This window comes from Silurus meridionalis, chromosome 7 (genome assembly GCF_014805685.1).
Source record: "Silurus meridionalis isolate SWU-2019-XX chromosome 7, ASM1480568v1, whole genome shotgun sequence".
Lineage (NCBI taxonomy): Eukaryota > Metazoa > Chordata > Actinopteri > Siluriformes > Siluridae > Silurus > Silurus meridionalis.
Genome location: NC_060890.1, coordinates 12,385,655 through 12,402,338, shown reverse-complemented (window position 1 = coordinate 12,402,338; position 16,684 = coordinate 12,385,655). Strand labels below are relative to the sequence as shown.

The following is a 16,684-nucleotide window of genomic DNA, read 5'->3' as shown; positions in this document are numbered from 1 at the left end:
ATATGATCTATAATTTTCCATAAATAATCTGTAAAGTCTGACATAAAAAATATCATTTAAATGTTTTAAATCTTTAGACATTGATTCTAAGTTTATCTTAACAAAAAACGCTAACAACACTAGGCTATGTACAATATTTAGACCTGGTCTCTGTGTGAGAAAAAGAAAAGAAAACGTTTAAAGCTATTAAAACAGCCATTGATCTCTTTAATCCTCTCCCAAACTATCAGTCTCAAGATAAAAACATTTTTATTCAGTCTTAAGTCTTTTAAGCTTTAAAAAGTCTCAATTTTCTTCCGAAACTGTATGTTATAATAATGTGTTTAAAAGAGAGCTTTAAAAATTCTCAACTTCCATGAATTGTGAGATTTGTGCTCATTCAGCCACAAGGGTTTTAGTAAAGTCAGGTACTGGGATGTCAGTGTTCCAATTCATCTCAGAGGTGTTCTATAGGGTTGAGGTCAAAGCTATATAGCAGGTCCATCAAGATCTTTCACTCCAACCAATGTAACTATATCTTCACGGAGCTGGCTTTGTGTACAAGGGACCATGCTGGAACAGGTTTGGGTGTCCTAGTTCAAGTAAAAGAAAAATGCAATGCTACTGCAGCCAAAGACATCCTATACAAATTTGTACCTCCAACTTTGTGTAAACAGTTTGCTGAACAGTTTATTGAAGAATAACTGGAAATGTCAGGTGTCTGAATACTTTTATATATATATATATATATATATATATATATATATATATATATATATATATATATATACTGTATTTATATAATACTTTAAGAAATATAGTATATATAGTCCCATGCATATCATGACCTATTAACTGCATTTTTGATGTAAGGAAATTTAAACTGTCTAAATTAAAATGATGAAAGTGGATTTTTGACTTGCATGGCAGCAGCAGATCATAGCATGTTGCACCCTTGAAGCCATAATTTTTTTAGAAAAGGAAATTATGTAACTTTAGAAAAGGAAATTATGTGTAGGCTGTTCCTCGGCTGAGTGAATTTAATGGATACCAACATGGTATTCATATAATCTATAATATGATGTGACCTACAAACTGTAATTTAATACGTATGACCTTTTAGTATACATTTAAATCAGCCCATACTGTATGCTACAGTAATTGTACCTCTTAGTATTTATAGTGCAGGTGGGTTGGTATATGATTATAGCAAGACGTGGTTAAGCAGCAGAGATTAAATTCAGTAGAGATTAAATTGTGTTTTTATTGAATACTCATTCTGTTCATTAAACACTTTGGTTCTCTTAAATAAAGACAAAAGTCATTTAGTTTAAAGACACAAAGAGAAAAAGACAAATAAAATAAACATGTGATCTGCATAAAGAAAGTCATACTGGAAAAGAAAGTATTTACAATCTCCCTACATTGCACACCCGATTCCCTTTAGCCTAAAAACACAAAGCAGTCTAGACCAAAATCTTTTTTTTTTTTTTTTTTTTTTTTAACAAGAGTGAAGAACTAATCCTCATATGTGCTAGATATTTCGGAAGCCCACTGAGAACTTTATCTAGGAGTGAGAAATCTTTTTTTTGCTCAATAGGCTGCTTTTCTATACAAGAAATTTGTGTAAGGCTTAGAGGAATTCATTTCTTTTCTCCCTTTCTTAGGTTGCTTCATGTATTAAGGAGAAATAGGAAATGCATTTGGCTTTTTTTGTAGAATCTTTTATTATTATTATTATTATTATTATTATTATTATTATTATTCCATCTTGTGTGACATTAGTAAGCAACTTGCTTTCGAGTAAACAATCAGTTTGTCACCAATCACAACATTTACAAATATGTCAAAGTGCATGCTTGATATTTTACCTTGTGTTTCAACACAACAGAACACCAGAAATTGTGGTATAAACACATATTTTAATACAGTTTAAAATAAATGTTGAAAAGGAGTCTTTTTGCTGTGCAGTAATAATAAATCTTTTTTTCTAGCAGGTCAATAGTTGACTAAGGGTCATTACACAGACTTGATCTGAGCCCCTGATTCATCTATTTAAAGTTTTACAAAAGCAGTCATCATTGTGTCCTCTCAGAAGAGTTTCAGCTAAGGTGTGTGCACAGAAGAACAATAATCTTAGGTCAGCTCACTGGACAGGCATTGAGCAGCTGTCAGCCTCAGCACCACGGGTATCAGGGAAAAGTGCAGAAGAAGAAAGTGGTGCATTCTTCTGCATATCAATCTGCAGCTATTATATATATTGCATGGGTTAAAAATGGTTTATTAGTTTCTTGCATTCAAACAGTGAACCTTTTATCAGTTTGATGATTTTAAGTGAGGTGAATATGATGGACAACTTCTCCTGGCTGGAATTTCCCTTGCTGTGAAATTCTTCAGAGTGGGGTCAGTATTAATAGAATATATTTGCTTGACTTGTCAGCTCTAATATAAGCTTATGCCATGCAATGCTAAATCAATTACAACAAAACTATCATCAAGGAAACAAAGCATAGAAATAAATTACTTAAAGAAAGCAATATTAAATCTCCACTTCAAACCAGAATTTAGCAGACAACCCTGACTAATTATCAGTATTTATTAAGAAATGCATGAAATGGGGATAACATTTTTAGGCAGTAACTTCTGTTCCTCCTCTTGGCTGTTTTGCTCCTTTTTCTTTCTTCTTTGCATCCTTCCTATCAAGGGCAGAGATGCTTGTTGTCTTGGCATGCTCCTGGCTCTTCCTCTTACCCTGTAATAATAAAATAAAGTCACAGTCCCCAGTTAATTCCCCAGGCTGTTGACTTGGCAGACATGTTTTTGGACTGTGGGTGCATGCAGACGCAGACCACTCTCGCATACAGCCAGGTTTTAGAGCATGAGCAGTGCTTGTTGAATTAAGTTATACACAGTGTCCAAGCCTTTATCTGTCTTGCCTTTTGCAATATTGCCTATTACGGTAATGCTTTTTTTAATGCCTGCAGGTTATGGAACTATAAAAAATTAGTAGGTTCTACTCATTCTGGATAGTTTCTGTATGTGCTCAGGGATAGTATGCATTACCCACATCCTGTTACAGTTTATATGTTATAATAAAGCAGTTTTGCACTTTCATACTTTTATGTTTTCCACCCCTTCTTCACATTTTTATATGAATCTGTTAAAATTGGGTGTCAGTTTTTTATTTTCTTTTTGACATAAATAATGCTATTAGTGTTGGGGAAAATACAAGTGGATGGAAATCAGGAGCAAAAATCTAATTGTGGTGCACTGGTCATGAATACCATGGTCCACCATGTATTTTATCTGATCATATAAAATAAATATTTTAATTAACTGACAACAGCCTGTCTTTTTTGATATTTTGGTCATATTATTAGTGCTTTCATGCCACTGGACAGCAAGTTTGCTGGGAAAAGTGTTGACATGTTCTAAGGGGTGAAACCACTATGTAATTATAAGCATGACATGATTAGTTGAGCCTTGAATTATTTTTAAGTCTGTTTTCAGTTTTTGAATTGTTAGATCAATACTTAATAATTCTGTTTAACAATTAGCAAATTATGTATGCATCATTCAGAATTAACCACAAATGAGAACAGATTCAATTCACATATACGCACACACACGCACATATACTTTCTTGTCATTAGCCACTGAATGTTACATTTACATTTACATTTGCGGCATTTAGCAGACGCCCTTATCCAGAGCGACGTACAAACGTGCTTTAAATGTTAAAGTATTGCACATGCATAGAAGTAAGGATTCATTTTTCTTGTATCGTCTCAACCATTAGCACAAAAACTAACATGGTGTAGAATTCCACAAATAGATTTTGAAGTGTGTTAAAGCAACCCTGCTGGTCTAAAGCAACATTAGAGATAATGAAAGAAACAGTAACATTTTAGATTTCATCAAAACTGCAATTAATGTCATAACAGCTTTGATTCTGCTGACTATTATCTAAATAAATTCATTAGTTAGTTTTGCCTCCAACCAATCAACAACAACAAAAAATATCCTGTATAAATGCACATTTTGTAACCCACCTAGGGATAAAAATGCACATTTATTACACAATTATAAAGTGCAAACATGAAAAAAATTAGCTGGCACCCACCAAACCTGTCAGCTCTGACAAGCAAATACTGGCTGTGCTGGACCAAAAACTGAGCCCACAAATGCAAATAACCAGACATTCTCTGTGGTGTTAAAACACATAAGCATAGACATTCGTTGTCAGCCTTGGGCTCATAACCCAAAAGGAGTGACCATTGTTAAAAAAATCTGAGTAAAAGTGACCAGCAATACATCCAGGTTACAGTTATAATAATAATAATAATAATAATAATAATAATAATAATAATAATAATAATAATAATAATAATATATTTAGAGCTGCAACAACTAATGATAAAATCGATAATAATCGATTATGAAATTCACTGTCAGCAAATGTCATTATCGATTCGTTGGGCTGCTCAAATTATGGCTTAGCGTGATGTAAAGATTACACAGCTGCTTGTGAAAATGGAGGATAGTACAGAGTCACCCGGCAGCGTGGAAAAGTGTGTGTCCAAAAACATCAGGGGCATAAGAGCCTTTTATATTTAACACAGGGCATGGGAGCATTTTATATTAAACGCAACAAAGAAGACTGTAACCTGGAAGCAAAGCTGAGCTTGTGTGACATGGAATACCACAGTAATGCATGAGCACATGAAAAGAAAACAAACGTGATACGGATGAAGGCGAAACATCAGCACCATAAGCAAAAACTGTACATCCTCATCATGTGAAAATGTTGTAGTTTAATGAAGTGTTATTGTGTAAACTGTTTGCTAACTTTGGGACAGTCGCACTGGATCTGTTCTGCCATCATAGTGAGCGAATAAATTAAAACAGTGCAAACAAACTAAATCTAAAATTTTATTTTTTTTAAAGCACAATTTTATACACCAATACCCTGAATTAGGGTTTTATATAGTTATAATAACCAAAATATCAAATTGGGAAAAAAATTCTGTTTTATCGATTATCAAAATAATCGTTAGTTGCAGCCCTAAATATATTATTATCGTTATTGTTATATTATTATTTACAAAGACTATTACATGATGCTTTGAATTGTTGGAAATCATTGGTTAAACTATAATATCAAACCAAATGGCTATACAAATAGCTTAAGGTTTCCCTGTGCCATTTCTTATTTTCTATATAAATCTGTCTATATACAGTGTGTGCCACAATTATTGGCACCCCTGATGTTAATACTTTGTACAACCTCCTTTTGCCAACAAGACAGCACTTAATCTCCTCCTATAACATTTCACAAGATTGGAGAACACAGAGAGAGGGATTTTTGACCATTCTTCTTTGCACAATCTTTCTAGATCATCCAGTGTCCTGGGTCCTCTCTTATGCACTCTTCTCTTTAGCTCGCCCCACAGGTTTTCGATTGGGTTGAGGTCTGGGGACTGAGATGGCCATGGAAGGACCTTGAGTTTGTGACTGCTGAACCACTTTTGTGTAGATTTTGCCACGTGTTTTGGATCATTATCCTGCTGAAAGACCCAATGACGACCCATCTTCAGCTTTCTGGCAGAGGCCATCAGGTTTTTATTTAAAATATCCTGGTACTTCAAAGCGTTCATAATGCCATGCACCCTAACAAGGTTCCCAGGGCCTTTGAAGAGAAACAGGCCCACAGCATCACAGATCCTCCACCATACTTCACGGTGGGCATGAGGTGCTTTTCGGCATACTCATCTTTTGTTTTACGCCAGACCCACTTAGAGTGTTTGTTGCCAAAAAGCTCAATCTTAGTCTCATCTGACCAAAGCACACGATCCCAGTTGAAGTCCCAGTACCGCTTAGCAAACTCCAGGCGTTTACGTTTGTGAGTGTTAGTGAGAAAAGGCTTTTTCCTTGCATGCCTCCCAAACAGCTTGTTGGCATGTAGAGAGCGTCTGATGGTTGTTTTGGAGACTCTGTGACCCCAAGATGCCACTCTTTGATGCAATTCTGTGACGGTGAGCTTGGGAAATTTTTTTACTTCTCTTACCATCCTCCTCACTGTGCGTTGTGGCAAGATAAACTTGGGACCTCTTCCAGCCTTGTTTGTCACTGTTCCAGTTGTTTTAAACTTCTTAATGATTCCTCTGACTGTAGATACCGGCAAGTTAAGGCGAGTGGCTATTTTCTTGTAGCCATTGCCTGACTTATGAAGGTCGACACACATCTGCCTTACTTGAATGGTGTGTTCTCTTGTCTTTGCCATGTTGACAAATGGGTAAGAGAATTAGGCCTCTGTGTCACGTCATATTTATACCCCAGGGAAACAGGAAATCATGAATTACTAATTAAAAGTCCCTAGATACCCTGACCAACCTTAGCAACTACAGAAAAATATATATATAAAAAAAAAAAACCAATTAAATTTTTCAGAGGAATTGTTAAGGGTGCCAATAATTGTGGGACACATGATTTCAAATTTTTTTTTTTTCTAAATGTATGATTTTTTTTACCACCAAAGTTATGTACTTGATGAAATGAAAGGTTGGATTTTTCTCTTTTTTTGCATTTGGGTTCTATGTTGTTTTAAAAAAAAGGAGAATTTTTAGAAGACCACATCTTAAACAGGGGTGCCAATAATTGTGGAGGGCACTGTAGATTCTATAGCAGGGGTGGCCAACCAGTCAGAGACCGAGAGCAACATTGTTTACTGTGTTACCGCAAAGAGCCACATCATACACATAGGCACACATGAACTGCTCAGCCAGATTTATTGTAAATGTCACACACCAACATAATGACATAAATGGACTCCTACAGTTCTAAGACCACAGGACAGTCATTTTCAACAATGAACATTGTGTGCACTGTCTCATGCACACAAACTCTTAGTTTAACCAAGTACACAAACAAAAATATAATAATTTACAATAGCGTTTTTCTTTTACTATGCATGTTACTTAGTTGGACTTTTGGCATTCCTTGCCTTGAACAATCCCCTTCAAATCTGCCTCGTATTCCGTTGTTGCCATTCGAAGCAATTCTTTCACATGGGTGTCAGTCAGAACAGATTGATGCTTTGATTTCACGTGTTTCAGTGTAGAAAACACAGACTTTGTTTTTTTTTTATGTGCGTGTTCACTTCGCTTGAGTTCAATACGCTATTTTCGTCAAATGCGCATGCGCGTGAGATGAATATACCGCAAAGTTTCCCAGTAGGGGCAAGATCATTTAAGTTAAATACCGTCTTGAACTCAAGCGAAGCGAACACGCATATTAAAAAAAAACACAAACACAAACTTCGATATGAATGTAAGAGCCGCATAAAACCAGCCAAAGAGCCGCATGCGGTTTGCGAGCCGCGGGTTGGCCACCCCTGTTCTATAGATTCCTGCTGTTAAATACATGCTGTACACTAGGTATAAGCTATTAGACCTACACAGAACACACTTTAATATCTATATGTAGGAATTGGGTAAGTGAGAATTATTAACAGTCACTTCATTGATTATACTGTTAGAAAACAACCAGTGCATTTGCAAAAATAACTGTCAGATGCTGGTTGATGAATCATCATTATTATTATGTTGATAGATGTACACGTCAGCTACCAGACATTGAAGATTGTAAAGTTTTCATTCTGTATTCATTTAATATGATAAAGCCCAATTTTAGAAGGCAGCCATCTGCTTTTTTTGCATCCAACCAAAGTGAGTCTGTACAGCAAGTTTTTTCTCTGTTTTTGTTACAAAAAATGTAGGTTTCGAGGCTTTTATCATTTATAAACACACAAGATGTCCACAGAATTGATTTGCCAGAATTCCATCTGTCCTTAAAAACAAGCATTCATTTAAATTTTAACAACTCTTCTATTTTTTTTTTATCCTGCTCACCTAAATTTGTCCCATTCACTGCTAGTCACTCAGATAAAAAAAAAAATCACACACACACACACACAAAAAAAAAAAAAAATACTGCAGTGTCCAGAATAGTAATTTTGTGCATTATAATGTTCATAATATAGTAATTTTGGGATTTTATTTTTGCCTGTAGTCATTTGAAATGAAGTCTAAGCAAAATCAGATGGCAGGGGTATGTTATCAGCAGGGTGCTGATGCAGCCACCGACTTAGTAGGGGGCAAAAGGACCAGAAGCAGTGAGCCAAAGCAACAATCTTCTTACTATGATTAACCAGAAATAGAGCAGAAATGTCATCACTAGGAGGTATAAAGGAGCAAACCCACAAAATTAAATTTATAGCAAAGCAAAAAGCCAGTTGCCACATCCTCTGCTTCACTATACATTGGAGCATCACTGAATCTTAAAAAGGCTGCAGTCAGAATATGTTCCTGTGCTTATTCACTTTAGTGAAAAACGTTATAAACATTTCTACAATCCATGAAGTATGTATAATAATAGTAATAGCAATAATGATGATTTCCAGTTTCACACCCTATTTCCAGAATACATTCCTTTATTCAGAAGTATATTAAGATTTTGTTATCTGACTGCACTTTTGATGGCCCACTGGACAAAAATGTATGTTCTACACATTTGATGCTGTTTTGATGATGTTTAAACTGTGGTAATTCCATACTGAGAGTAAAGGTTGAATCAGAGTGCATATTGCAGGGTTTCTCTTTAGCTTGCTATTCCTTCCTCTTGCTATAGAGTCTTGGTGTTTTTTTTTTTGTTTTGTTTTTTCATTTTTTGAGTTAGCTTGGATGAATTATTGTAGAGTACCCTTATGAGTAGTACATGGTGCTTGATGCTTAAAGCTAAATGGAAGGAACAAAAGAAAGAAAAGTTCATGGTGACTTTCAGCTGAAGAACTCTGTGGCTCTTTACCCTCTGCTCAATTTCACCTTCTGCTCCCATTTACCCCTGACATGCTCTAGTAATTTCATTGCATGTTGCTGTTACTGACATTTCAACACTAATGTGTGAACTTGCAGGTTAATGAAGTGTTATTGAAAGGAATGTAAAAATCATCTAAATATGAATTATGATAAAGCATACATTCTTGGGCAAAAAAAATGGGCCAACCCATTTATTTGGCAAATATGGCAAATTTTAAGCTGTTAATGGTCTCAGCAACAAATCATTGGTCAGAAATCTAGCAATTTTGTTGGTCTTTTGCCTCCATTTGCTGCAGTGAACTACATGGGGAAAACACTACAAACAGGAAAATAAAATTCTGTGGTCATTTTATAAGCAAAAGCACATCATGATCACGATAAAACTGTTTAATATCGAATTCAACAAATGCCAGGTTTCACAAAATTTTTCATCCACTGCTTAAAGTCAAGGCTGAATTGAAAACTGCTTAAAGCCATCAACAATGAATGGAACAACACCGAATCTTGTTTCTGGAAAAAAATCTATCTGCAGGTTCATCCACAAGATTTAAAGAAAAACATTAAGAGCATTAAAAGCTATATTCTGTTTTTGCCCCTTTTTAGGAGCCTAGTCTCACTTTGTTGTGTGTGTCCTGGGTTTTCTTATCTGCCTCGTTCAGAATGCATCACTTTGTAACCCTACAATGATTTGTTGCTATGAGACTGTATAGCACATGTGCTCTAATGATTTCACATCCTGAAATTTCTGCAATTATTCTAGGGTTACCAATAATGTTTATTTTAGATAACACCTGTTTTTATACTCATACATTATGCTCTGCAATGCTGAATGTATGTGAATAACTGCATAAATAATGTGTACCCTGATTCTAAACCTGTGTCCAAAGATTCAGGATTCTCCCTCTTTTTTTTTGTAGAAAAAAAAGAAAAGAAAAAGAAAAGAAATTTTGTAGAAAACAGAAACTGACTCATTAACAAGCACCAATCAATACAGTTAGAAATATACACTAAAACATTACTTTAGGGTATAGACCTACAAGATATCATCTCTAGGTTACGTTTGTATCCCTAGTTCCCTGAGGGAACAAGACGTTACGTCGAAACGCTTTGGAAACGGCTCACGTTGTCCACGCTCTGAATCACGTGTGAAATCCGGCCAATAGGCAAGTTGCGACGTCATCGGCGGGCGACGTCGAGTAAACCTGGAAGCTAATGGCTGAGCGATGGTAGCAACATTAGCTTCTGAAAAAGAGAAGGTAAGCGCCGCAGGGATGCAGGGAAGCCTGTTGACGCAACATCTCGTTCCCTCTGGGAACTAGGGTTACAAACGTAACCTAGAGACGTTCCCTTTCAGAAACTCAAGGAGGACCCGATATTGGTAAGTTTCGCCCCCAAATGCAAACCTCAGGAGCCTCCTGTGAGCAGGAAGGATGGCTATGTGGAAATAGGCATCCCTTAGATCTATCGTGACAAATCAGTCCTTGGACTTGATCTGAGACACGACCTCTTTGAGGGTAAGCATCCTGAACCTGAGCCTCATGAGTGAGCGGTTCAAGGAGCGTAGATCTAGGATCGGCCTCAATCCACCATCCTTCTTCGGAACAACGAAGTACTGGCTGTAGTAGCCTGACTCTATGACTAAGGGAGGAACCACCTTGATGGCCCCTTTCCTTACGAGGGTGCGCACTTACTGTACCAGGACCAAAGGCTTTTTGTGTCCCACCATGGTAGGACACATCCCGTTAAACCGGGGAGGAGAGGACCCGAATTTATTCGAGTAGCCCACCTCTATTGTACGCAGGACCCACTGAGATACGTTTGGCAGCTCTTCCAAAGCTGCCAGGAAATCTCTAAAGAGAACCAGCCTCTTGAGGCTGGCCTCTGACCCTCACAGAGCAGCTGGAGCAGTGCCCTGCAGCCGTTGGAACCTCCTAAGAGGTGGCGGGTCTCCTCCATTCGCAGCAATCTCTCGGGCAGAGATGGAGTTAGACATCCACTGGAGGGAGGTTGTGCCCCAAAGCACATCCTGGGGGTGCTAACAACCTGGCCTCCTGTGCCAAGACACCTGATCGGGGAACCAGCCTCTCGAAACTGGCTGTAGCGGTGCCCTGCTGCCGTTGGAGCCTCCGGAGAGGTGGCGGGTCCCCTCCATCTGCATGATCTCTTGTGTGGAGATGGGGGGAAGCACCCGCAGGAGGGAGGCTGCACTCCAAGGCACATCCTGTGACGTAGCTAACAGCCTGGCCTCCTGGTGGTGACTAGTAGGTATGGCACTGCACAAGGTGTAGACAGTCCTCCTCGTTGTAGGGCCCTCTGATTGTCAGGGACGCTTCAACACTGCACGTTTATTTGTAGAGAGGACCACCCTCAGGTTGGCTGACTCCTTCAATTTGGGTCTAGATGTTTCTGGGCTTCGCGATGCCGATTCCTTGTCGGGAATCTCCAACAGGCTGAGCCACAGATGCCTTTCTGTGGTTGCTAAGGCTGACATTGACCGACCTACGGCCCGCGCCGTGTCTTTGGTGGCTCTAAGGGTTAAGTCGGCAGCGCGACATAACTCCTTAATATCGCCATCCCGAGAACTAAAACCCTCGCCCAACTCTCGCAGCAGGTCGGCCTGGTATGCCTGCAACACACGCATAATGGCCTGGCCTTACCTACTAAGGCTGAAGTGGCTTTCGATGGCCTAGTAGGCAATACCGGAGCCTTTAGCAATGCAACACCTGGAGAGAGATAGCCAGCTAGCGTCTCCTCGACCCTGGGCATCTCCCCATAGCTGCACTACTTAAACCCAAATTAAAACTGAGCGAAAAATCACAGGCCGCATATGGGGTCTCCCAGGACCTGGACACCTCGTTGTGCGTCTCCATGCCTTCTGCTAGGTTGACCTGTGAGCCCCACGACCTTCGGCACAGTAATGAAACGGGGGCAAGGAGGGACACACACACCAAAGTTTGTTTGTCTTTTAACCATGGTTGCACAGATTCACACACAAAGTGCTTACCTGAACAATCAGAAGCTAATGTCGCTACCATCGCTCAGCCATTTTGTAGCTTCCTGGCACACGTGATTCAGAGCATGGACAACACAAGGCGTTCCCAAAGCGTTTTGATGCAGCTCAAGTTCCTGAAAGGAAACTAAAGAAATAGGCATGACATTCAACTACATTAATGCTTATTATTAAAGGTGGCAAGTCTCACAAATATTGATTTAATCAATGTTATGATCTTTAATGATATAGAGTTGTGTTTATATATTCTTCAGGCTGACTTACATTAGAAAGTCATGGCAAATGTCTAAGTAACTGACTTGATAATAGATGCTCAACTGTTTCTTTTGAATTTAAGTGATAATAAAACATGAACACCTATTTTATAACAGTGACACATAATTACACTATATATAGATCAATGTTATGTTTCCTGTGGCCCCAAATTATACATATTTTTAATTGCCACTAAAAGAGTTTTGTGACTACACTTGTGAATCTGTGCTGAATGCACAGATTACCCTACCCTTTACTGTATTATTCATAAGATATGAGATATGACATATGATTTTCTGAATTTTCTTTTGCAGTAAGTTTTGCCATTTGACATCATAAATATTTATGTCTGTTATTAGCTCTTTGAACCCTAAAGTGGCACCATGTAGACAATTGAATGTTTTAACTAGATTAACTAGAAGGTTATCTGACTGTTCAATAGCTTCCTATGGGATAAACACTCAAGAATAGGGATTGAAATAATGTCAGCAAACAGTCTCCCTCTTCCCCTGTGGACCAGAGAAAATGAACCACTGCTGCGAATGCTGACAGATAATGAAAGACCTGCATTTATTTCATGATTGGCTGTTCCTCAGCCCGGCCATGACCAGGTCAGAATTTCAAATGATAAAGATGAAAAGGCAGAAACAGGATAAAAGTGTGTGTGTTACCACCACTGCTTCACTGAAATACAAGTTTTCTCTAGCCAAGATCAGAAGGAGTGTTTTTTTTCCCCTGCTTAATATTTAGTTTTTATAGCAAACAAAGAAATTAATTTGTAAAAAAGGAATAAATTTTCAAATAAGATACTAAGATATTTCATAAAATTATCAGTTAAGTATAATAAAATAAAAATTACATTCTGACATTATAAATTACCTTAATCAAATGCAGAAGGTCTTGTGATGCATAGATCTTCTAAACCTGCTTGTTTTGGTTCATTCCTAAATTTGCAGTTGTACTACTAATCAAGTCATATGCACATATTATGGTGGAGCACGATGTGTTCTCTAAACTGGATGTGATTTTTAGTGTCTGGCAGCTTCAATTCAAATGCTTTCCATACTTTCGAAACCATCATTGTGCAGCTAAAGAGAGAAAGCAATTTCGATCAATTTAAAAAAATAATCATCACTTTAAATATTTATAAGCGTAGTTAAATCTGAGATACATGTTTGCTGTATGTAAACAACATCTGCTATTTAGAGATGGAATACAGGTGAATGGTGGATCTGTGAAGATTATGAACATAAGAAGTGGACACGGGTGCTTACATCTATTTGTTACGGGAATGTGGCTGAGTTTAAGAGGCTTTGCTGCTATGCATTAAACAAGAGCCAGTAAAGCAGACTGTTACATGCATATTGATATGTGCCTGTTAGCACAGGATTTAGCAGGTAATTCACTGTGGCTGTGCAGATGTCACTCTGGAAGATTCCCAGCTAGAGGGTCTTTTTTATGCACATAGCCAAAATCCCATTTTGATGTAAAATTAAAGAGGATTAAATCAGCTCTAGATCTTCTCTGGCTCTCTGATAAGCCTCCACATACACCTTAACATGATTTGCATTTCTAATGCATACGTTCTCTTGTGAAATTAATTTACTCAAAAATCCGCTAAGTAATATAACAGCAATAGGTGTGGTGTTTATATATATATATATATATATATATATATATATATATATATATATATATATATATATATATATATATACACACAGCATTCAAATATTTGAACACAAATTCACCTTTTGCTTTGATGATAGTTTAGCTTGGCTGTTGGTAGTCACCTGGAATAGTTTTCCAACAATCTTGAGGAGTTCCCAAAGGTATTGAGTGCTTGTTGGCTGCTTTTCCTTCACCCTCTGGTCCAACTCATCCCAAACCATTTGAACTGCTTTTACATTGGGTGATTGCGGAGGCCAGGTCATCTGATGCAGCACTTTATAATTTTCCTTCTTGAACAAAAAGCTTTTACATAGAGGTGAGTTTGGGGAAATTGTCCTATTGTGAAAACAAATTATGGGCCCACTAAGTGCAAACCAGATGAGATGGCTAAGCACAGCAATGCTGTGGTAGCCATGCTAGTTAAGTGTACTATCAATTTAGACTCAATTACTAACAGTGTTACCAGAAAAGAATCCCCACATCATCATACCTCCTTCTTCATGCTTCATAGTGGTAAAAACACGTTCAGAAACTGCTTTATTCACCCTCTGTACAGCTGTATAGACACAGCAGTTATAACAAAAAAAAATCTTATATTTGGACTCATCAAAACAAAAGACAGTTTTCCACTGACCTTATGTCTATTACTTGTGTTTCTTGTCCCAAGCAAGTCTCTTCTGCTTGCTGTTCTTCTGAAGAATAGGTTCTTTGACACAATTTGACCATGATGGCATTACTCATGCCACTTAAACTCTGAGATGCATTTATGTTAATCTTTTGTTTCTGAGGCTGGTAATCCTAATAAACCTTTCCAGCAGAGGTAGCTCTTGGGCTACCTTTCCTGGGACAGTCCTCATGATAGCCTATTTCATGATAGCCTTTGATAGTGTTGGAGACTGCACTTGGGGCTTCTTTTATAAAATTAATTATGGATTGTCTGTTTATTTTTACTTAACTAAGTATTCCTTGACATAATATGGATTTGTGCAGTAGTTGTATTAGCACTAATAGGGTTATTGAAGCTGTACTCACCCTTTTCTCTGCACAAGACAACTGATGGTCTAAACACCATAAAGAAGCCAAGAAAGCTTTGTGAATCTTATGAGAAAATGGTATGAGTTGCTAAAACAACAATAATCTATCTATCTATACTGGTACTTTTTATATACTGTATATATAGCCATAACTGTGTGCTATTCTATTAGTTCCATTGGTTATTCATCTTGAAATTGAGATAACAAAATTACATTCTTGTTTATAAAAGTCTCCTTGCCCAAGAGCATTTTTTTTCTAAATCTTTTCTCAGGCTATTTGTATCCAAACTATTCTTCTGGCTCATTTCCCTAAAATTATTTTTGCTTACAGCCACTCAGGCAAATAATTAGGCTGAGATTTGTCTTTCCTATGTCCCTTATTATGAGAACACTAATGAGCATTTCATTATACAGTGAAAGAGAAACTGATGTTGAATTTAGAAACCCACATTTGGTTCCTGGTTAATGCAACATTAAAGCTGTTTTTCAAAACTTAAAAAATTGGACAATAGTCCACAATAATAAACCACAAGGGATTCTCATATTACTCTAAAATGCCTGTCTGGTGTTGATGTTTTTTCCCCTGATTGAGTCACTTCTGTGTTTCATTCATCTCTGTCTCACCACAATGTTTCAAGATAGGCATGTTAGAGAGGAAAAATCTATGTAGTCTGGCATGCTTCCGTGAGAAAAACAGAGATGTACCATTGAGACTAAATTCCAGACAGACACTTATAACATTAAGGATGATAAGTTGCTTTTTTAATTTGAATCAAGATGCAAGTCACTAGAGTATTACATCGGATAAATGCTTACAAAAGTTTTATCCTTTTTTAAAATCTAAGAAAAGGGCAAGACATTAATGCTCTAGTACTCCACTAGCACAAATCAAGAAATAATTTGAGTTCATGGCAGCTTGAAGGCATCTGAGTTCATGGCAGCTAGCGTGCCATGAATGTATTTGCTTTGATTTAAACTACAGGCACCACAGGAAGCAGTAGCACTGGAAAGAATGTGGCATTCATTAATTACCTATGAGATGTCTTCTTATAAAATAGACCTCTACACATTTATAGACCTGAAAAAACAAAGATAGGGTCTAGAAATGCAAGAGAAAAAAGCCTGAATGAAAGAGTCAGGGTTAATACTTGTGGGTAAATAGTAAAGTCTTTATTATAGGCAGAAAAGACTGACTCTTGTAATTAAGTACTATTTGTATTTTGTCCAGGCCCTTAACGGTTGTGAAACTAGAGGGCAAATAGTTATAATATTGCATCAGCTTTATGGGCGTCCTTTTAATTACTCTCAGCTCTTTTATTCCACAGTTGTCTATATAATATGATGAAGGACAATTAATGTTCCTCTTACTCATTCAAGATAAATGACAGCATTACCTGCTTGCAATGTTCTAAGACTAAACAAAAACAGAAGAGCCTCTTAACATAACATAATTCATCCACATGCCTTCTCTAAAACACACACAAAATAATAATAATAATAATAATAATAATAATAATAATAATAGACAGACTTTATTCATCTCAGAAAGAAATTCACATATTATAGCAGCACAGAGAGGTACAGTACACTAAAATTAATTGACATTATAAATAAACACTGTAACAAGTGTAACAGCCAAATTAATGGAATTAAACACATATAATTAAGTATAGTTAATGTTGAATAGTTAAAATATGGCTCAATAAGCTAATCCTAAGACTGACTTAGAGCAGTGTAGTGTTCCAGTACAGTGAGCATCTGTCATACAGTGTAATCACTGTTGGTACAAAAAAACCTTCTGTGCTTTCTACAACCCAGCTTAATGACTTGTCTGCTAAAGGAGCTTTAGTCAGTCATGC

General features: G+C 37.2%; 1 protein-coding gene across 3 annotated transcripts in view; it reads right to left on the bottom strand.

The window, feature by feature from the left end:
- LOC124389398 (urotensin-2 receptor) overlaps positions 1–16,684 on the bottom strand; it is a 41,603-nt gene that overhangs the window by 11,097 nt on the left and 13,822 nt on the right. Inside the window, exon 3 of one of the 3 annotated variants that reach the window (XM_046854830.1) lies at positions 1,224–2,731. The exons of the other annotated variants lie outside the window; for them this stretch is intronic. The gene's annotated coding sequence lies outside the window, so the exon portion shown is untranslated. Of the gene's footprint in view, positions 1–1,223; positions 2,732–16,684 lie in introns of those variants that run through there. 3 annotated transcript variants of the gene reach the window in all.